This window comes from Momordica charantia (assembly GCF_013281855.1).
Source record: "Momordica charantia cultivar OHB3-1 chromosome 5 unlocalized genomic scaffold, Mcharantia_2.0 BLBB01000005.1, whole genome shotgun sequence".
NCBI classification, from domain to species: domain Eukaryota; kingdom Viridiplantae; phylum Streptophyta; class Magnoliopsida; order Cucurbitales; family Cucurbitaceae; genus Momordica; species Momordica charantia.
Window position 1 is genome coordinate 14549056 of NW_028275163.1, and position 24326 is coordinate 14573381.

The 24326-nt window shown below is 38.6% G+C and overlaps 1 long non-coding RNA gene across 1 annotated transcript; it reads left to right on the forward strand.

Annotated features, from left to right (window-relative positions):
• Positions 1-7079: 7079 nt before the first annotated feature.
• On the forward strand, positions 7080-9122 carry LOC148211401 (uncharacterized). Its single transcript, XR_015791006.1, has 3 exons — positions 7080-7521; positions 7601-7645; positions 8800-9122. It is a non-coding gene; the product is annotated as an uncharacterized LOC148211401 (long non-coding RNA).
• The last annotated feature ends 15204 nt before the right edge of the window (positions 9123-24326 follow it).

Genomic DNA, 24326 nt, shown 5'->3' on the forward strand with positions numbered 1-24326 from the left:
TGTTTGTAAACAACTTGAGCTCCCCTACCACCACAACTGAGATGACCTTTCCCATTCCGTCCTTGAGAGTCATCTCTCCGGCTTCAAGTTGCATCCATGAACTAATTCTCTGAAACGAAGAACAAACGTGATTGGTGGCTCCTGAATCTAATATCCAGGCAGAGTCATCATTATCCACTAAACATGTTTCCAAAACAAGTAAATCATATTTACCTTCGTTGTCTTTCCTCTTCTCTACCAGGTATTTCGGGCAATTGCGCTTCCAATGCCCGTCCACGTTGCAGTGAAACATTTTCCTTTGTCTACAACCTTGGCCTTACCTTTCAGAGGAATTGCACCTGGTGCAATTTTGAAGAACAATTTTGCCAAAACGTGTGTTTTGATTAATGAGGGACAAGGAGGACATTTCCCATGTGTTTGAATCAAAGTATAACCGTGAGTCTAAGTCAAATGGGAATGGTTAGGTGTATCTCAACTCATTCCCACCTAAAAAGGTGAGAAGTTCAACAACTCCGAAGGCCTATATAAGAAAGTCATCCTTCTACTTGCAAATCTTCCCTTCCAAGCTCGTTTTCAGCTACATTCTCGTTCGTTGTAGAACTCGTGCTTAGGTTTTATATTCAAGTTTTAATTGTTATTTCCTTGTATTTTCATACTTTTGCTTACCGTATTGCTTTTAATTCAAGTTTTATCTTTTATTATTCGTTTATGCTGTTCTCCTTATGTTCTTTAGCGAGTTTACACTTCCCTCACGCTCGAGAGAGAAGAGGGTCAAACTAGAACTCATTGTACGGCTCGTTTATTCGTTTTAATTCAATGAAAAATACTTCGTTTATGTTTTCATGCATTTGCTTTCCTTTAAAGATGTTATAAATTAGTTATCAACCTCTTTGTGGAATGCCTTAGTCAAAATGATTTGATTTTCAACACGCTCGGGATTTGCCCATAATTGCGCCTGGCACTCTTTTGGGTTCGTTTCTAAAAACTTATCTTTAGGACTTTTGTCCATTTGGCTAGTGGGAACTTGATTTATAACTAAAGCCCAACTCTGAGAAGGGTGAGTTAGGTAAATTATTAGGAAACCAATATGGGATGTGACTTAGATATAAGCGCATAAAATATGGTCCTAGACATAGGCCCTCTAACTCATAATGCATGTGAGTTGATAATTATTCTCTAGGATTGTAATCACACATAGACATATGATTGTAGGCTACCCTAGCCTCTGCAGCAACCAAAAGCGGTAGTGAAAGAGTAGAACTCAATTTTCTAAGAAAAGCTAGGATTGTTCCTGGTGCATTTTCCTAACAAAGTGTGTTTTCCATATTTTGCATCAAAATTAAGGTAAGAAGCAAAGATGTTGAGTTTTATTACATTGCTTCATAGTTAAAACCCCAAACAACAACATTTCATCACTATTTTTCTTTCGAAGTCACAATTGCATATTTGAACAATTTCACGATATTACTTTATTTTGAAAAACAGCAAGTTCATGAGGATTCGACCTTTGATTACTTCCGAGTATTACTTGTGATCGTGTGCACTTGCACAAGTCTCTAATCTTTTTGAAGGTAGAGAAAGTCCCAACAACTAATCATATTAGGAGACATAATCTAAAGTCTAATTAATTTTACACCCGTTAAAATTAATTAACTTATATTCTATGTTTGCATGCAATTATTTATTATAGATTTTAATATCAACCTACCAAAATTTTATAACTCTTGTAAAATTCAAGAAATTAAACCTATATCATGCATTGACAACATACATTAATATAACAATTATATTAACAAAAGTAATATCATGCTCAATGCAACTTTATTTTCATCTAATTAACACAACATTTATATTAATCAATTATGAAAATAAAACATGTTATCATACATTATAACTATTATATACATATGACGCATGGTCATACTTAACCTATGGTAGGATTTTAAAACTATATGACATACTTTATGCAACATATAATTCATAAAATAATTACATTCATAATGTAATAAAATAAATAGCTAAGTAGACCAGTTTTTGGCATCCTATGTTACAATTAAATTAATATAAACTAATTTATATTAATTTAATAAAAAACATAGAAAAAACGCTTGCGGAGTCTCTTAACGCACGAATGGAAGGCTGAAAAAACACCCAGGACAGCGCCGTGGCGCTGCTGCAGCAACATCCAGCAGCTGCAACGCTTGCTGAAATTTTGCTGTAGCGCCGAATGGTGCCATGGCATGTTGTCGCAGGTTGTTGCTCTGCTCTCTGTTCCAGCACCGAAAGCCTGCAAAATGCTCAAAATCTAGTCTCTCTTTGTAGCAACTGTAACACCCGTATTTTCTAATATGGTCATTCTGACAAAATGCAGAAACGTAACTTTCAGGAAACCTTAAGAATTAAAATTATTCAGCGGAAGCAATTTCTTTACAGAATTTTTCTAAACTAACTTAACTAAATAGAAAGATGACTTTCAAACTCAATGCCAATACGCTAACTTCACCTTCTACCAGAACGATCACTCAATCCTTCATCTGAAAAACATTTAGGAAAACAAAGATGAGTACAAAAATACTCAATAAACAATTTCCATATCAAATTTTGAAATTCATTTTTCTTTCAAAACATTCCTAAACAAAAATACGAACAGATCAAAACTTTTAAAGTCCTTTAAGATATTTAATACAATTTTCAAAACTTTCAAAACAAACTAGATTTTCAGAAATAAAAGTCTTCAAATAAGATAAAATTTCTAGTCAATCAAAACAAACTTTCATTCTTTCAAAATAAATTTCCATTCATTCAAAACAAACTTTCATTCGATCAAACTTCAAATCCTTCAAAACAAACTTTCTTTTAATCAAAACTTTCAAAGTTCATTCTAAAACACTTGGTACAACTTTCAAACTTTTGAATAACTAAATCATTCAAACATTCAAAACAATCTTACATTCATTCATACATTCAAAATCAGAGTGTACTTTCAAAATCATAGTGGAAGGTTGCATTATTTGGGTAGCCTACAGAACATATGTGCTTACTCGTCGGTAACACCAAATCAATCAGAAGCTTCTATCAGAGTTGTAGAAATAATATCGACCAGAACAGAGTTGTCGAAATAATATCGACCAGAACAAGGTTACTTAAGTGTGAGACCATGTGAGTGAATAACACACACATGAATCTTCATTCCCAAGGAATGCCAAACCACAAAAATTTCTTCCCACAAATAAGCCATAACAGAAATCCATCAATTCCAAATTAGGCTACTACCCCAAATAAGCAAAACATTCCTCAAAACAAAATCATGGCATATCCGGATAGCCGTATCAAATGAATCAAAATATCTTTCAAATAAAATGCAAAACAAATACTTACTTTCAATATTAAATTAATTCAAAACATTGAAATAATTTAAAACAAACTTTATCAATCGTCCAAAACATGATTTCTAATATTTCACAAATAAACAAAATATCAATTTCAAACCTTTAAATAAATTTAAACAAAACTTTATCAAATCATATAAGAATACTTCAAATACTTTGCAAATAAACATAGTTTCAATTGTCAAATTAGTTTTCAAATCCATAATAAAACTTGAATTTCATATGCAAGATATCAATTTCAAATCGTCGTATCAAATCCAAAATACATTTTAGTTTTCGAAAAGATATGGTAAATCACTTACAATACTTTTCCAAAAGATATGGAAAATTACTTACAACACTTTTCGAACGGATATGACAAATTACTTACTATACTTTTTTTTCGAAGGGATATGATAAATTACTTATCTCTTTCAGAAATTCTACGAATCTAATTTACTTCTTCCTTGGTAGTTGTCAACTTAGAGGCCTAGAAACAACCAATATCCAAAATGAATTCTTAAATCCTATCCAAGGATTTAAAATTCAACCAATTACTAACTCAAATCTTATCTACCCAATTTTCCCATTCAAAACACTTTTTGATGTAAAATAATTAGGAAAGTATGGATTTGGGGCTACAAAACCATATCTGAAAACCAGCTTAAAAACCTTCTAAACAATTGAAAATTTGGGGATTTTAAATCTGAAAAATTTTCCGTTTTATAAAATAAAACTTCCAAGAATTTTTCATAAAACAATTAACAATTTACTAATTTTTATAGAAAAATTAGATCTGGAAACCGTATTAAAACCTTTAAAACTTGGTAAAAACATATAATTTTTCATGTAAAAATCATAACAACAAACTATAATTTATATGATACAAATAGGTAAACTTTTTATGCAAAAAGAGTCTCAAAATAGCCCAAAAACAATCTCATAAACAAAAAGATTCAAACCAAAAATTCTGGAAAATTTTTAGGGCAAAAGTCCTTAAAATCTTTTATTCTAAAAAAACAAATACCTCAAAATTTTTCCCAATAAACTGAATTAAAGAACTACAAATCAAGAAAAATAAAACTAAAAAATGAGAAGAAAATCTTACCGATCATTGAGAGAAAATACCAAACTCTTATTCCTTTCTTTTCTTTTTCTGTTTGAGAGAAAACTAGGTCTAACAGTTTAAGAAAATAAAACCTAGGGTTTAAGGGCTTTTATAACAAACCCTAATGAATCCTTATTTAAAAAGGATAATAAAAAGATAAAGATTTAATAAAACTCTTTCTTTTTATTTTTTAAATTCTAAGAACAAATTATCTTTTAAAAATAATTTCTAAAACAAAAAAGGTTTATCTTTGAGAAAATAAAAGAAAACAACTAAAAAGATAATAATTTAAATATATGTATATTTATATATTATTATTATTATTATTATTTTGTTGTTACAGCAACTCTTTTCTACGAACGACCCAGACTATACAGACTTGATTTACAATAAGATGCACAAAACAACGAACCCTTACATTGATCGAATCAACAAGAATTATAAATCTAAATGCCAAAAACCGAAACCATCTACCAACAAACCAACATACATCAAATGCATCAAATTAACCCACAAAAACAGTACCGTTTTGTCCTAAACAAAATTGAATAACGATTTGGCTCTAATACCAATTGATTGGATAAAATCCCCAACAGAAGCAGTTGATCGCTATGCTTCAATTCGATTTAGAAACGAAACAACACCGGTTTTTGAAACAAAACCATTTCTATTAAATTAGAGGTTAAGCCTCTTGGGAAGAAGGTTACTTACTTTCATAGACCATTGACAAAAGTTATTCCACAAGCACGGATCTTGATTCTGCACGAACAAAAACAATGAACGCACGAACCATCAAATTTAGTTTAGACACCTACCACTAAATTTCCTCGCTATGACTCGAGGATTAATAATAAATTGTGGGATCCTTCTTGGAAAGAAAGCGTATAGGGAAGAAAACTTGATATTGTTAGAGAGAGACTTGATTTTCTTAGGAGAAATCAACAACCCAACACAGTGTAAATCCCTGTGTTTTTAATGAAATGAGGGAAGAGAGAGAGAGGGACTAACCTCCCATTCTCCACCTCACTACCTCCCAGGTTAGGGAGTGGTGAGTTATGTTAATTATGTTAATTAACATAATTAATAATATATATTTAATTAATTAAATTAAAACAATTTTAATTTAATAAATTTTATTTAATTAAGTAATTAATTAAATTAAAACTATCTTAATTTAATTAATAATTAATTAAATCTTAGTTAATTAATTATTTAAATAAACATAATTTAATAAAATCACATTTAATTAAATTAATTAATATTTGAACCATATTCAAATATACATATCCCCGTAACCTATAGTATTTAATATGAATATGATTCACATTAAATTTTTAACCTATAGTTTTAATATGAATCCAATTCATAATATGAAGCCAATTCATATTATTCTCTCATAATATATAGTTTTATAATGTATAATCATACATTGTATTAAATTGTGTCATGCACAATTAACTCAAATTCCTGTTAATTAAATTTTATAATGTATAAGCTAGTCCTAATGGACCTATCGATCAGAAGTTCCAACATTACGAGATTAATTGGTTAAACTAATTAACCACCTTAATCAACATACATTAACTACGAGTTACTCCACTAAAAACCCGCAGTTGAACTCTTCTCACTATAGAATATTTATGTGTCCACGGATAAAGACCATTGACGGCAAGTCAATGCTTCACGAGTGTTCGTAACCACAAATTGGTCAAATTACCGTTTTACCCCTGTGTTACATCTTGTATCTTAAGTACCATTGATCCTCTAATGAACAACCCGATTATAGTCCGGCCAATAACCAGAAGTCTCTCTCGGGCCAGTGAGAGGGTGGGACCCCTCGTTCAAGTCTCGGAATCAGCACTAAATGGAACACTCATCTACTTCCCTCACTTTATCTCGTTCCCAAAATGGTAGAAATGTTGAGTCAGCAACTCGGGTCACTCTCACCCATACAGAACAAAGAACAAGCCCTCACAGGTAGGAGTCTATAACTCACTTAGGATTGAGAATGAGCTGTCTGGTCATCCTATGAAATAGCAAATTGTTAGTCAACGACGTTACATCTAAAGATTGGCTATTTCGCGGTCCGGTCTTATACAAATTCATTGTATAGGATACCCCTCTGATAAAAAAAACAATAGCCAATTGGATCTAAGAACTCTTATGGTTATGCAAACCTGTAACGCCCCGCGTTACTCAGGTTAGCTTGCCCCGAGTTCCGGAAAATTTTATAACAAAATGGATTTTATTTATTGTTTTATTGATTTATTTCATTGTTATTTTTTTAATTGATTCATCAGTGATCTTATTTAATTTAAGTGTGACATCTCGACTGGTGTGTATTGTTACAGTTTTAGTGGTGAGTTAGTAGCGTGTAGTTATTTATCAAGTTACATATAGCACGGAAATCCATTATGCGACACATGTTTTGGATCATTCGGCCAATTACGAAACTCTATTATTGGTTTGTTTTAACAAGGAAGGGTTGGGTAAGTGGGCCTTAAACATAGGGAAAAGAACCCAAGCCCAAAGGAGTTAAAATTTTGAAACAAGAAAAGGGAACCCTAGCCACTTGTTCTCCTTTTCCCTTTTCCTCTCTTGTTGAAGCCGACAGCCCCCTCCCTCAATTTCTTCTTCTTTTTCGGTTCAGCCACCTTCCACCTTCCTCCTTCTTGTTCTCCGGCGAGACACCGAGCGAAGGCTTCGACGCGATTTCACGGCGGTTCCGGCAGTTCCATAGCAGCAGCGGCGCGTCTCCATCCTCAGGTGTTCCACAGCAGCTACGGCCAGCTCAGATCCACGATTTCGTGGCGGTGTGGTGTCTCGAGAAACAACAGCAGCGTCCCCACCTCACTCCGGTGGCCCACAGCAGCGACGTTCTTCAGTAGTTGCTGATTTGGTGCGTTGCCCCTGCTGCAACTCGTGGACAGCAGCGTTACAGTGGCATTCGGGCTTACCCACACCCGTTCGAAGCCCGATCTAGGCTACCCACACCTTGGCGAGCTGGATCTAGGTTACCCACACCTATACGAAGTCGATTTTGGGGTAATGAGTTGTTTGAACCCTCTTAGAATTGAGTTTGAAGGCTGAATATTATATGTAACTTGCTGTTTTTCTGTTTTAGTGCCTAGGTGTGAGATCGACGCCAAACTTAAGAGCGCGGTTGTGTGTAAGTAGCACCAGGGGGCGAGTGCGTGCGTTTTTACCATTAACGAAATGTCCTTGGTGCTGATTTTTTTTTTGTTTTTCTTGCTAACATAATGTAAATAAGCATGTAAGATTGTTGGTTTGAATTGTGAATTCTAGCGATCTTGTTGCCGTATTTCTATTATTGAACACTGTTAAGGAAACCTGTTTCCTATTCTTGTTGTTGTAGGTGATTAGTAGATTCTGTACTGTTGTAGTTAGAAGTAATTGGCTCATGACGTTGTGCTAATGGGATGTAGATGAAATGCTAGCTTAGTTATATCGAAAATTTAATTCATATTGTCTGGTTGTGAGCTGTTGGATGAATTTTGTTTATTACGTGGAAAAACATGTTTGTAATGGTGCAGTGATTTAGAATGTGGGGGGGGGGGGTTTATTTGTAGGTGGTCACGGAAGGGTTAATGAAGTGGTGGAGGGTGAAGGGTAAAGGGACGGGTTGATGGACCGTTAACCTTGAGTGTTCTGACCTGGAAAATGCATATAAATCGCTTGGAGGTTCAAAGCCTTGAGTAGTGGCCTTGGGGATAAATGACAAGGCCAGACGTCAAATTTTCTGTAAACGTGTATTGGGGTCTTGGGGATAAATATCAAGGACCAATACGCTGGGAAGTCATCGGTACCTTGGGGATAAACGGCAAGGACCGGTGCACAGTTCAGGCCTTGGGAATAAATGGCAAGGCCGAACGTCAAGTTTCTGGAGAGGAGTATTGAGGCCTTGGGGATAAATGTCAAGGGTCAATACAACTCGACGAGTTAGGCTTGACGGATTAAAGAAGAGTGGAGCTTGCGAAGTAGTGGTGTTTGGCCTTGGGAATAAATGGCAAGGTCGGACATCAAGTACCGGAGAAGCAGGAGGTATGGTGACTTGGGAATAAATGTCAAGCTATTAGTTCGCTATCTCTCTCTGCTTATTTGTTTGCCTTGCTCTTGTTTTGTTCTAAATGTCAAGTTAATTGTTCGCTATCTCTCGCTGCTTATTTGATTGCCTCGCTATTGTTTTGTTCTTTATGTTGGGACTGTGAGCATAATTTATTTTGTGCTAGTTAGGAAATGCTACTTACGGAGTACCTTATGTACTCACCCCCTTTTTCTTTTTTGTACCTTTATATGTTTCAGGTGTGAACGAGGTCGACCGCGGTGATGATGTGGAGAGGGCTTGATCGAGGAAGGATCACTAGCTTAGTTAGTGAGGATAGGGGGAAGGGTAGTTGGGTACGAATAGTCTGAAGATTTATGTTATTGCTGGGTGTGAACCGCAGAGGAAAATTTTGTATTCTTTAGAACTACTTTAATTGTCATGGATGTTGTTGGTAAACGCGTCGTTGTTGTCATTGGAGTTTAGGTGCACGGTTGTTTTTACTTATTTAATAATTTTTGCCACTGAGGTGATTTTGAGATGTTGTTGTTTTCTTTTAAATTGCCCACGGAGGGCGGAGTTCTGACAGTTGATGATATTTATATTTGTGATAGAATGTATGGAAGTCGAAGCTTTATTTCATCTAAATTATTTTCCAGGAGATTGCTTATCTCGTGTTTAGAGTTAAGGTTAGCCAGAAGAATTATTTTAGCGTTGCCTAGGATGTTATATGAATTCTTGGGGCCTTACAAAACCCCTAGATCACAAATGCTAAAACCCCCAAATCAAGATGATTTCAACCCAAGGAAGAAGTTAGAACGAATTTACCTTGATGATCAAGATCAAGAGTAGAGAAAACTTGTCTCTAAACTCAATATTCGAACCACTCCACAAGATAACTTGATCAAGGCTACTTGAATGACTCTAGCATGCAAATCTAACACTCAAGAATTGCAAAGAAAAACGAGCTCTAGGCTTCTGAAGCAAAATAGCAACTTTCATTCAATCATAAAATCTGTATTTCAAAGGAAACAAGCTAGGCTATTTATAGCCTTCAAAACATTCCTAAAAGTAACATAAAGTCATTTGAAAGGTTGTAACTCTCAATTACATGATGGCCATAACATCCATTAGCTAAAATATAACTTAAAACACATAAATGAAATATTTAAAACTGAAAATATAATAAAAAGAGGTTTAAATCCGAGAATTGAAGTCTTGGTCACCCTTTAAAGTCTTTGTAACCTCCCAATTGTAAATGAAGCTTCACTTGAAGTAGTTTAAGGTGTAGTTCCATTAATTGATGGATGACTTGCAATAAATGAACCTTGAGATGCACTTAAGTTCATTTAATGCAACTTAAGTTCATTTAATGCAACTTGAGTTCCTTGAATTTAACGTAGCTTTATTGAATGCAACTTGAGTTAAACTCCACTTCAACTTCAGCTTCTTTAAATGAACTTAGAGTTCATTTAATGCAACGCCTCCCTTAAGCTCTACTTGGAAGATATTGACTTGAATAGTTCCATCTCTCTCTTGATCATCCCTAGCCGAGCTCACCAAGTATTGAACATGAGTAAGTAAAGCTTGTTGTAGGTTCTTGGCTCTTGATCTCGTTATAGGTCCTTGAGGCATGACAATGGTGCTTCATGGTTTACACCATCCTCATTCGCATGTCTCCACACAAACGACCTGGATCGGGTCGTCTGAAACATTTACAAAGCGGGTCATATTCATAGTGTTGCCAAGATAAGGTACCCAACATTATTTATATTCTATAGACCCTTTAGGTTATTCTCGATACATATCCACATGTATATCGAGGATATATCAAGTATATACCAAGTATATATACACTGTCTTGGTTACATGATAATAACCCTGGATGTTTAGTGTATTGGATTTAGACAATGCAATGCTATGAATTCAACAATAAATTGATTGAATATAATTTTATTGAATATAAATTTGTTTTTACATAATTACAAACTACGAGTTTAGGGCAACACACCCAACATATCTATTTACAAAGGCTCTCAAGGCTAAAGTGTTTGAGGGTCATATAGAGAGTCTAGGTTTATTTCATGTCTCATATCCTCTAGGGCAAGCAGGGGAGAACATATTGGGTAAATTGTGTGCCCTAGGATACATATCCCGTTGACTTTAATGCTAGTGGGAGATTATTAGGATTTATGCCCTAAAGCCTCGTAGTTTGTAAACTTTTAAACTTTCAATTATTCATATGAAATAATGTAATTATTTGATTTTACTTTGTTATGTGCGAATATTATCCAATTTTTTGAAAATCCAAGGTTATAAATGTAATCTTGAATACTATCTAATTGACAAACAAGAGGATCATGTTCAAGTTATAATCTAGAGAGTTTATAGTATATGAATAAAGTTGTGATATGAACATTAATGGCATAAAGTCCTTGGAACAAAATATTGCCAAGAGAACAGCACAACCACACACTCAACGGTCACATCACGCACGACTACACCATCAACAACGTGCTAACCTTGCTTGCCAACGCCATCAGCAGCCCCTAACGCACATATGGCACCACACCCTGCACGTGTTCCTTTGCCCCACTACCAACCTTTGCGTGCGCCTACGTATCATGCTACGTATCATGTACCCATACCGCCCCGCACATCACCCTTGTCCGCGTGCTCCAACACTTGCTTGCTTGTTGCCTCAACCGCGTGTGCCCTCCAGCATTTCCAACTTACTTGCGTGCTATACCGCCCATCCCTACCGCACACCTAAGCCCACGCCTGCCTGCACGCCTTATCATCGCTCATGCTACCTACCGCCCACACTTGTGCGTGCAGCCCAGCCCCTACCACCCATGTCGGGTGCCAGACCATGTCGCTAAGCCTTGTCGATCGCATTCTCACACCAACCAATGCCACTAGTCCATTTTGCCTCACCTATTCATACACGCTAGCCCTATTTGCTGCCCTTTTGTATTTTGCTTGTTACCCAAGACAAAAGAAGGAACCTTAATTTGTTAAACTATTTTATTATCTCTAGAGTTATTTTGAGAATTATTTTATTTTAAATTTAATCAAGAAGTATTTTCAATTTTAAGAAAGATTTTTTTTCCTTTAGATTTTATTTTGTTGTATCAAATTAGAATTAAGGAATAATTTGCCTTGGTTGATTAGCAAGTTGGGAATTTTAGGGAATATATTTCCTTTTATCTTATTTACCATAGATTTTTAGGTTTATTTTATTTTACAAAATTCTTGTAAAGAGCCTTTGGCCTTGGACAATAAATAGACGTCGCTTCTTATAGTTTTCCACAAGTTAGGACTAATAAAATTTGACTTGAGAGATTTTGATACGCGACAACCCAAGCGTATTGAGATACTCGAGCCACAAGCCACTTGAGTCCAATCGTAGAGATGGTTCAACCCGAACGGCTAAGGGATAGAGGGATTACCTTTGTAGTCATTACCTTGAACAGATATATTACTCATTATGCTCGAGGTCGGAAACACTCCACGAGTTTGATGACCAATCAAACAAGCATTCTCCAGGGGGTCAAATACGAAAGCATAAGTTCAACCACACAAAGGGATTCAAAATTTTAGGCGGGGTTTGCACAAGGCAAGGGTGAGAAACACTCTCAAGTTTCTATTCAAAGGACAATTCCAAGATGTTTTACAATGGAGGGGTACAAGCCTATTTATAGGCCAAGACGCTTGGCCTTTTATGGAAAATAAAAAAATTTAAAAAGAAAATAAAAACTAATAAATTCCTAAAAAGTACTAAATTTGCGTAAAGATGAATTTAAAATTGACAATTCAAAAAGAATAAAATCAAATCAAATCCCACAAAATAAACTAAGAAAATAATAAGGAAACTTTTTCTTTGAGTGGGATGGAGTGGGTGGCAAGGCAAGTTGTACGCACCCATGGGGGTGGCAACATCAAGTGGTGGGGGTGCCCATAGGGCTGTTGCGCGCGCAATGAAACTCGCGATGGGGGAAGACGTGCGCGCATGGGCAGGGCACGAGACAAAGGCGTGCAACGTAGGAGGCGTGCAAGCGTCGGTGGTAATGTGCAGGTGTGTTGGCATGGAGGTGGGCGTGCCGGTAGCATCGCATAGGTGCGTGGGTATGGAGCATGTGGGCACGTGCTGGAATGCGGGAGGCCGGCGGGACATGCAGATGGGGGAGGTACTAGCATGACAGACGCGCGCAGGGCATGTGCAGTAGTAAGCGTGGGCGTGCGGCAAGGGCATTCGGCATGCACGACAGGCAACACTGTGATCAGGTGGGCGCACGTGCTGGCGGGGGTGCTGGCGACGGTCAAGCGGGCACGCACACTGGGGCAGGTGTTGGCCTCTTACCAGGTTAGCATGGCATGGGCGTGGGGGCGGTGGCAGCAGGTGGGGCGCGGGTGCAGGCAAGCAGCAGGGGCACGCGCGTGGTGGGGCGCGCGCCTCGTGTGTCTGGTTGGGCGTGCATGGGCATGAATGAGAGCAGTGGGGCGTAGGCACGAGCGGGTAGGGCGTCTTCATGCGAGTTTACATGCATTTGTTGCGTTTGAGCGTGCGGTGGTACATGCTTCTTGTCATAATGTTGTTGTAAGGATTTGTTGCCAAATATGATCACATCATCTCCTCCTTTTCGAAAAGGATTCGTCCTCGAATCAATAATGTCATCTACAAAAGAAAGTAACCTAATTTGTGACAAATTCGAACATACCACACTATACTCACCTTGAAGTGCTATCTTGTAGTCACATCCTTCTTTATTGCTAGCAGTTGGAAAGAAATTCTTCTCTTTGGTTCAAACTCAAGGTAGAATTCTTGAAAATATTTTAGGAATTTCCTTTCTTTTGGATTTGGTCTAAAATTTTTAAACTTGGATAAGTTTGACTTTAGCTCCACAACTTCCTCCATTTGGTTCCATCTCATAATTTGGAAATTAACACAAAGAGATTTCAAGTTAGTAACAACTTTAAGATTTAGTTCATAATTACCTTGTGGGGTGGTCTTAAAGTCATGAGATGACGGTATGATAAGTCCTTTAAGCTCCATGTGGTCATGAACCTCCATGGCTTTCAACTCACTTTATATTCGATCATGATTTCGTTCAAGAGTTGAAAGTTCCTGCAAAAATCTCAAAAGAGTACAAGCACTAGGATAAAACATGTTAGTATGTAGATAGGGATCCTTATGTAATACTTCCATGAGGTTCGACTCAAGTCCAAGAATATCGGATCTTGCCCTCTTTCTCCTCATACTCTTTTCCCTTCTCTTCATTTTTTTTCACTTGTCTCGGCTCACATGTATTCACAAATATTTCATTATGCATTAATGGCTCAATAGTAGGTATTTCACAATCAAAAGAATCTTTGTGATCTAAACAATCAAGAATGTTATGCATAGAATCACTAAGAATCACTTTTACTACCATACTATTCTCATTCTCATCAACTTCATGCACTACTTTTTTACTGATCGAAGTATAAATTCCATGCATGGTTTCACAAAGCATGTCTTCTTCTTTCTCACCACATTTTTCCTCGACAATAGGTAAACTTTCATGCAATAACTTGTAATCCATGGGAATAGGAATTTCATACTTGGATTCAGAAGATGTTTTATCTTCAATTGTCCCACTTACCTTTTCGTCAATAGGCATACAATCATGTAATACTTTGCAATCTAATGGAATAGGATCAACATGCATAGTAACACAAAGCATTTTATTTTCAATCATCTTACTTTCTTCCTTAACAATAGAGATAAAGTCAGACATTACTTTTCTAGCACTAGTAGTAGGTATACCATGCATAGTTCCACAAAGTATGTCATACTCTTTATTTTCTACTATTGGGACTAAAGTAGGCAAACAATCCTTTCCTAAAGTGGGAATTTCTTGATTATTAGGTTTAGGATTAGCATACCCTGAAGATTCTTGTTGATGCCTTCTTTCAATCCTCTTGGCAAGGTGTAACATTTCTTCCAACCTAGTACAATGTCGAATTTCTTCTCTTTTCGCAATCACCTTGGCAATTTCTCCATTGAGTCCATGGTAGAACCGATCCATGATGATCTCCTCATCTTCATATACGTTAAGGTCCTCAAGCAACGAGCACATCTCGTCGTAGTAAGCTTCAACACTTTTGTCCCTTTGTCTCAAGTTTTTCAACTCGACTAATGACTTAGGAACAAATTGTCTCCTCATTAATGGCTTGAGTTCTCTCCATGAGGTGATTTGACTTTCTTGATTATTTTTCCTATTAAAAAACAAAGCATCCCACCATGTTTTAGCATAATTCTTAAAACAAATGATAATAAGATTTACCTTGATGCTTTCACTCTAATGGTGTTTTGCGAAGATGCTCTCGACTTGGTCCTCCCAATGAAGATATTCTTGTCGTTTCGTACTTCCATAGAAAGTCGAAAGTTTAGGGGTTGAGTGTCCAAGGTAGCCACTAGTATGGTGATTCTTCCTTCTTTGACAAGTTACATTAAAAGACATGGTTATTATAATTCTCGCATCGCGAACGTGTTCCTTCTCCTTGAGAATTGCCTCTTGTTGCCATCACTACACAAGTAAAGGTGAGTATAAACAAATAAAATACTCTCTCACTCTCTTACTTAACCTATCGGCTTCCTCTCCTTTGGTAGAGTGGATATTGGTATGTATACCCTTTGGAGATGCTCACTTAAATGCTCGTGGCGAATCGGTCTTGAAGTAACTGAGTATAGGCCTACAAGCAACTTGGCAAAAGTATTATTTTTCTTTTCTTTTTTTTTTTACTGAGGGGTCAATGGTATAGATGATACCAAAGACAAGAATCGAATGGCAACAATTAAGACCAAATGATATTAAGAAACAAAAGATACCAAATGATAATTAAGAAGTATGAAACAGGATATAAACAAGACAAGATAGAAGATACCTTAAGCCTAATGCTCTTGGTTCTATGGACTCAACAACAATATACTAATTGATGTCAAAGATAAACAAAGAACACTATGCAAATAAAATCAATAAAATAAAAAATAAACTAAAAAGATGTACAAAATCCAATTTGTAGTGCAACATACACAAAAAAAAAGTCTCCCTACCAACAAAAAAGTAACCTTTGCGGCAAGTACGGTGACTTTGGGTGAAGAGTGCGTGATGTATATAACTTGAATAGGGCTCGAACCAGTGGCAAATGGTAGTACAACAAGTGTATTTGATGTATGTGAGCTGCCAAAAGGTCTGGAATTCGTTGGAGGGGGCTGCTCTCTCAAAGAAAATTTTGGGGCTGCACAAATGGTTTCTCTCGGGTGGCCCAGTGGATTAAGCAGCTGTCCTCCTTCTTTTAGGCTGTCCAAATAGGTTAAAATAATCCAACAATATTTTTAAATACAAATATAAATAATGTCAGGATTACTTGTCAAAAAGAAATCGATTTGGACTAGATTTGATGGCCCAAAGATTTTCTCCAAAATCATCCAGCTTCAAATTTGAAAAGTTGTTTGCTTCGACACTTTCTCTTCTTTCAGCGATAGACTATGCAGAGCGGCAATCATATGTCTCTAGAAAGCTCTTTCAAAGACCTTGAATTTGGTACGTGATTTGACTATATTCAGCAAAAAGGTCAGTAAGATATGAATCATCGAAGTTGGGACTAGGTTTCCTCAGCAGCTGCAGGATTTCTAGAAAAATAATGGGGATGAAAAACTCGATAACTTCCAAAACCACAAATCGAAAATTACCGATTATAGGCTCTCTAGAAAGCTAACTCAGAGATCTTTCGAATGACACTAGTTTCATTAAATATAGGCTTCTGAGCAGAAAGTTATGGAATTTAAAATTTGGCTCTCGGTTTGTGCTCTCTGTAGGTTTCTTTCAAATTCTGGGGTTTGAAGAAAAATTGATAACTTTGGCTATGAGGCTCGGTTTAAAGTGAAACTTGGTTGTTGGAAAGCCTTTGAGCTGCAGAACACAAACAAACAAGTTTTGGACACTTAAAACAATTTTCGAAATAAAAAATTCTTTGCAAGAATGATAGATCGAATGGCACACGGAAGATAAAAGAACAATGTATCTTTATATGAGATTTTCAAATAAATCAATGTAAAGACAATGACAAGAAATTTAAAGATAGAAAATAAACATATATCCCAGTCTTGAGCCTAAGCTCTGATACCAAATCATATGCGACAACCCAAGCCTATGAGCTACTCGAGCCACAAGCCACTCGAATCCAATTGTAGAGATGGTTCAACCCGGAAGGCTAAGGGTTAGAGGGATTACCTTTGCAGTCGTTACCTTGAGCATATAGATTACTCACTATGCTCGAGGTCGAAAACACTCCACGAGTTTGATGACCAATCAAATAAGCATGATCCGAGGGGGTCTGATACGAAAGCCTAAGTTCAACCACACAAATGGATTCGAAATTTGAGGGCGGGGGGGTTTGCACAAAGCAAGGGTAGACGCGCACGTGGCATTTGCGGTAGTGAGCGTGGGCGTGCGGCAAGGGCATTCGACATGGATGACAGGCAACGCTGTTACTAGGCCGGCGCGCATGCTGGCGGGGGTGCTGGCGACGGTCAGGCGGGCACGCACGCTGGGGCAGGTGTTGGCCTCTTATGAGGTTTGCATGGCATCGGCGTGCGGGTGCTGGCTGCAGGTGGGGGCGCGGGCGCAGGCGTACGCGAGTTGGACTCAGGCGGGTGCGCGCGGAGCGACACCTTGTGAGGTTAGTGCCTAGTGGGTGCAGGTAGGCGGCAGGGGCACACGCACGGTGGGGCGTGCGCCTGGGTGCGCCTCGTGTGTTTGGTTGGGCGTGCATCGGCATGAATGAAAACGGTGGGACGTAGGTGCACGCACGAAGGGCGCCTCCTTGCAAGGTTTACATGCATTTGTTGCGTTTGAGCGTGCGGTGGTGCATGCTTCTTGTCATAATATTGTTCTGAGGACTTGTTGCCTAATATGGTCACATTAGATTTCTTCCAAAAACCTTGCTTTCGAGTAAACCGCCTCCTCCCTCCCCCAATATTGTTATCCTATGTGTGGATGAATTTGTTGGGTGTGTTGCCCTAAACTCTTAGTTTGAATTTATGTAAAAATAAATGTATATTCAATAAAGTTTTATTCAATAAATTTGTTATTGAATTCATAGCATTGCATTGTCCAAAATCCAATAAATTAAACATCCAAGGTTATTTTAATGTAAACGGAACAGTATATATACTGGGTATATATTTGATATACTAGGTATATATTTGATATACTCCTGATATAGAAGTGGATAATGTCCCGTGAATAACCTGAAGAGTCTATAATATATGGATAAGGCTGGGTACTTTATCTTGGCAACACTATGGATACGGCCCACTTTGTAAATGTTACAGACGACTCGATCCAGGTCGTTCGTGTGGAGACATGCGAGTGGGGGTATCCTATACAATAAGTTTGTATAAACCGGACTGCGAAATAGCCAATCTTTAGATGTAACACTGTTAACTAACACATTGCTATTTCATAGGATGACCAAACAACTCATTCTCAATCCTGAGTGAGTTATGGACTCCTGCTTGTGATGGCTCGTCCTTTGATCTGTATGGGTGAGAGTGGCCCAAGTTGCCGGCTTAATATTCCTACCATTTTGGGAACGAGACCGAGTGGGGAGCTGGGAACATAACTTCACAAGATGGAATTCACTCATCCCCGACTTTAGGGGAGTAGATAACTGTTCTCTTAAATGCTGACTCCAGGACTTGGACAAGGGGCCCCACCTTCTCATTGGCCTTAGAGGGACTTCCGATTATTGGTCGGACCATAACCGGGTTGTTCATTACAGGAGCAGTGGTATTTAAGGAGTAAGATGTAACTCAGGGGTAAAACGGTAAATTTACCCAACTTGAGTTACGAGCACTCGTGCAGGATTGACTTGTTGTTAATGGACGTATATCCATGGACACGAAAACATTCTGCAGTGAGAATAGTGCAACAGCGGGTCTTTAGTGGAGTGACCCGTAGTTAACGAATGTTGATTAACTCAGTCAATGAGTTTGACAGATTAATCTCGTATCATTGGAGCTTTTGATCTGTAGGTCCATTAGGTCCCCTTGCTAGCTAATAACGGGTAAAACGAGGATCAAGTTTTTCGAAGAATTTGAACTATTCAAATTACTTAATGTATTATATGTATATTGTTACATTATAATATATAGTTAATTCTAAATTAAAACTATATATTATGAGAGAAATTATTTGAATGAGATTCAAATAAAATTAATATGAATATGATCCATATTAAAACTATAGGTTAAGAAAATTAATGCACATAAGATGTACATTAAATCTATAGGTTATATAGGAGAGAATATGGTTTAATTAAATATGAGATATTTAATTAAATGTTAAATAATCAATTGTTAATTATTTAATATTCCATTTAATTAATTAATTATTAATTAGTTATTAATTAGTTATTAATTTTATTATTAATTATTTAATATATTAATTATATTAATATTAATTAATTATTAACTCCGTGCATTTTTGCAGGGTTGTGGGGAGTTGAGTGACGTGGGGTAACTCCCTACGTCACTGTGTTTTTGGTTAATTGCATAAGTGTTCTGCAAAAAAGAGCCAAGGAAAAACACAGACTGAATACCCAAGGATTTTCTCTCAAGAAAAGCTTTCTTTCTCAAATTCTCTCTAAGATTCCAAATGGTGCTCCCACAAGCACGATCTCGAGACCCAAGAGGATAGCAAGGAAGATTCGGTGGTGGTGTTCGGGTGGAAATCGTTGAAGAAAAGTTATTCAAATGTAAGTTTCCCCTGTATTTTCTTCTTTTCACTTTTATTTTGTTTTCTCAAAAAATCATGAACGAAGATCCGCTTCCGCTCTGGGATTCACATCCCATCAGAATTTACGGTACGTATTTGCTTTGGAGCATGCTTGCCTAGTTAGTCACCAAACTCGTGGAGTAACTTTGGCCTCGAGCATAGTGAGTATTCTATCTACTCTTGGTTTTCGACTGCAATGGTTATCCATCTAACATTTTCTGTTTGGGTTGAACCAGCTATATGATTGGATTTAAGTGACTAGAGGCTCGAAAAGTCCATACGCTTTGATTGTCATGTATCATTTGGTATTAAAGCTATGTCTCTAGATTTGGATATATCCCTTTATATTCTTGTCTTTAAATTTATATCATTGGCTTTAGTTTCATCTTATTCAAAAAATCCCAAAATTTCATACCCCTTTTTCTTGTTACTTCTGCGTGCCTTTTATTATCTGACGTTCTTGCATGAAAGTATTAATTTCAAAAATTATTTAAGTGTTCAAATCTTTGTTTTTTTATTCAGCATTCAAAAAGCTTTCAAATAAACAAATATTCACTTTAAACCAAGTTCATACCCAAAGTTATTAATTTTTTTTCGAACTCCAGAAATTGAGAGAAACTTGTAGAATTGCATAATCCAGACCCAACTTCGAAAATCTATATATTTTGCTCACAACTTTAAATAAAGTACCACCTTTATTTGAAAGATAATAAAGTTAGCTTTTTAGAGAGATCAACGTCGTTAAATTTCATCTAGTGGTCAGAAAGTTATAGCTGTTTTACTGAGCACCGCTTTCTGGAAAATCCTGCAGCATTCGAGGGTTCCCAATGTCAACTTTAATCTTTCATATCTTACTTATATTTTGCTTGATTATAGTCAAATCATATACCATTTTGAAGTTCTTTGAAATAACTTTCCAGATGTACCAAAACTCGTCGCTATCTGAGGTCTAGAGCAAAAATTATCGCTGTTAGAAGATGAACTATCCAAGTAGAAAACTTTCCACATTTGAATTGGGACAGATTTGAGAAGATCTTCTGCCATATTAAATCCTCCCTAAATCAAAAAAATAAAAATTGGCACTAACATTCTAACATTATTTTTTTAATCAGTTTCCCAAGTAGGGAATCCTAAAGAAGGAGGACAGCCGCCACACCAATTCCTTACCCAAGACAGTCTTTTTGTATGCAGCCACAAAATTTCTCTTTTTGATTGCAGCCCCTCCAAATGACCTTTGAACCTCAGGACATCCCACATAGATATTGTACACCCACATACTTCATGTTGGTTTTGGTTTCATCCCAATTCGAGCGTTGTACACCATACATCCTTGTCCCTAATATACCCCATTCACTGCAAACCTTACTGTTTTGTTGGTAAAATTCTTTTTGTGTGTTTAGGGATAAAATATCTTATTGCCACGTGGAGGACAGAGATTGGCTATCAGAAGAGATGGTTTGAAAGAATTGTTCAGCAAAGCTCCTCCTCGGAAAATTCCGAGGAGAGAAGTTCATTACCCCTAATTATATTACAACCTTGAAAGTATCCGAGTTCGATCTACTCAAACTCGACGCGTCCGACCTCAAAACCGACCAAGTTAACCGCCTATCAGGACCTAAACCTATAAATAGAGGGCCTCATTTCATCATCAGGTATCGATTTTCTTCTTGAACATCATATTGAGTCCGAGCTACTGACTGACTTGAGCGTCGGAGATTTTGCCCTCTTGTGCAGGTCTTCCCATCATCTTCCGGGTCGGAGTAAGGACCGAGTTCGAGCTCAAGAACCGTTGTGCGAATTCTTGCATAAATATTTGGCGCCATATGTGGGAAGGACATTTCAAGTCTTCCCAGTAGTTAAAGTTTGATCCAAGAATGGTGCAGCCAGGGAACTCTGCTAATATGCCAGAACGGAGAGGTCTGAGTGGTAACAACGACACTCAACGTGAGTTCGAGGCCAAAATTGTCAAAGACCAAGCCCGAGCTGGACAAGAGGGAGATCTACCACGAAGATCTATCACGCAAACCACGAGTTAACTCCTACCCACTCCATACTTGCTAAAACCAACCGAGGTCGAGGTGGGACTTCAAGAAAGACCTCCCGAAGGGCTGCCCCAATCGCGGACCCTGATGTTCTGGCTACCCTCCGACGGGACTTAGACGACATGCGCAATCGAGTGTGCACTATGGAAGAGATGTATATCGAAATGACACGGGCCAACCAGACAGGATCTTCCTCCAAAGTCTTAGATGGGGACGACATGCCTGAAGATGGGGAGGATCAAGATCCACCCCTCCACCCTGATGATCGCAAGCCAATCGCCAATAACGAAGGGATCGACTACAGCCTGAGAGATCACGACCTCAAGAAGCACCTGGTCGACAAAAAGAGGAAGGGCTCACGAGGCCTGGGGTCTCTCCATCTTGCTCCCGAGGATACTCAAACTCCAACCTTAAAGCTCAGTCGAAGTACACGCCTTTGACACTGGAGGTCATGATTACGAGAGAGGAGTTCGACCTGATGAAGCACAGGTTTGATGAGCAGGTCGAGGCATTGAAAGCTAAATGCGAGAAAAAGGAGAGCCTGTTCGATGATGGCGAGATGGACGAGTCGCCATTCACCTCGAACATCTTAGAGGCCCCTATTCCTCCAAAGTTCAAAAAACCTGCCATGAAGCCTTATGATGGGTCTAAGGATCCAAAGGACAATGTAAAGGTCTTCGAAGGCCTCATGGATTTCCAAGTGGCATCAGATGCCATCAAGTGCCGAACTTTTCAGATCGCCCTCACAGGGAGTGCTCGGCTCTGGTACCGAAGGCTGCCAGCAAGGTCGATTTCGACCTACAACCAACTGAGGAAATAGTTCATTAGTCAATTCTCTTCTCGGCACTATGACAAGAAAATTGCCACTCATCTCGCCACCATTCGATAGAAAGAAGATGCGACTCTAAGAGAGTACGTAACCTGCTTCCAAGAAGAGCAGCTCAAGGTTGCGCATTGCTCTGATGATTCAGCTATGTGCTACTTTCTTACCGGCCTGGCCGACGAGACCTTGATAGTCAAATTAGGTGAAGGAGCGCCGTCGACCTTCGTTGAAGTCTTGCAGAAGGCTAAAAAGGTGATAGACGAGCAAGAGCTGCTCCGAACTAAGTAAAGTCGGACGGACAGGAGGTCCGAACAGAATAAGGCAGGTAGCCAAGAAAAAGGGAAGTTTGATTTCAAGTCTAAGGACAAGGGATCATCTTCCCTAGGTCCATCTGACTATAGGAGGTCCGACTCGGACTCCAGCAGACGAGGGCCCTACGAGAGGTACACCCCAACCACCATTCCGATCTCCGAGATTCTCACCAATATCGAGGAAAACGGCTTAGAAAAACTCCTCAAGCGACGTGATAAGCTCAGAGGAGACCCAGAGAAGCACAACAAGGATAGGTACTACCGTTTCCATCGCGATCATGGCCACGATACTTCAAACTGCTGGGAGATGAAGCGCCAAATTGAAGATCTTAATTAAGATGGCCACTTAAAGAAATACGTAGGCAAGCCGGGGGCAAGCTCGACAGAAAAGAAAGAAGAAAGGAAGTGTTCAAGGACGCCATCTCGGAGAGATGACCGACCTGCGGTCATTAATACCATCTTCGGGGGCTCTAGTGGGGGACGGTCAAGGAACCAGAGGAAGGAGCTAGTTAGGGAGGCTCATTGGGAAGTTTGCATCATTCAAGATCAGAAACCGACCTGCCCTATCTCCTTCTCCGACTCCGATCTGGAAGGGGTACACTTGCCCCACAACGATGCCCTGGTGATCTCGCCATTCATAGACCACGTCCAGTTCAAAAGGGTGCTGGTAGATGGGGGTGCTTCCACCAACATTCTATCTCTCACCACGTACTTAGCACTGGGATGGACCAGGGCGCAGCTGAAGAAGAGTTTGATCCCCTTAGTAGGGTTTGCGGGAGAATCCGTCACCGAGAGGGATGCATTGATCTTCCCATTACTATCGGCGAAGGTGACACCCAAGTTACTCAGATGGTCGAGTTCGTGGTAATAGATGGCAGGTTGCCATCTTCAGACGACCTATTATCCATTCACTTCAGGCCATCCCATCGACTCTACACCAAGTAATGATGTATTCTACGATCAACGGAGTCGGCATGATCCAAGGAGAGCAGAAAACATCTCGTGAGTGCTATACCTCAACTCTCAAGGGGTCAGCACTTTGCACTTTGGAAGGAATGGAAAATCCTCCAAGTCTGGCAGCTCGAGTTTCTAAGGACGAACAGTCCAAGACTAACGAACGCGAGGTGGCTGTGCCCACTAAGGAGTTGGAACTTGTTCCTTTGCACAGCCCAGAAAAACTGGTGAGCATAGGTACCAAGCTGGGGGTCGCGGATAGGGAAGAGCTCATCTCATTCCTCGGGGCAAATTCAGACGTGTTCGCTTGGTCGCACGAAGACATGACTGACATTGATCCAAAGATCATGGTTCATCGCCTCAACATCGACCCGTCATTCCGACTTGTTAAGCAAAAAAGAAGACCTGTAAATAGGGAAAAGAGTGACGTAATTGTTGAGGAAGTAAGCAAACTTTTAAAAGCTGAATATATAAAAGAAGTTCTGTATCCTGAGTGGCTCTCTAATGTTGTCCTGGTTAAAAAATCCAACGGAAAGTGGAGAATGTGTGTAGATTTCACCAGTCTTAATAAAGCTTGTCCAAAAGATTGCTTCCCACTGTCGAGGATCGACCAGCTCGTAGATACTACGGCCGGGCACGAGATGCTCACCTTTATGGACGCCTACTCTGGATACAACCAGATAAAAATGTATGAGCCAGATCAGGTCCATACCTCTTTCATAACCGATCAGTGCCTATATTGTTACAAAGTCATGCCCTCTGGTCTAAAGAATGCAGAGGCAACCTATCAAAGGATGGTGAATAAAATGTTTGCCAACCAGATCAGGCTTA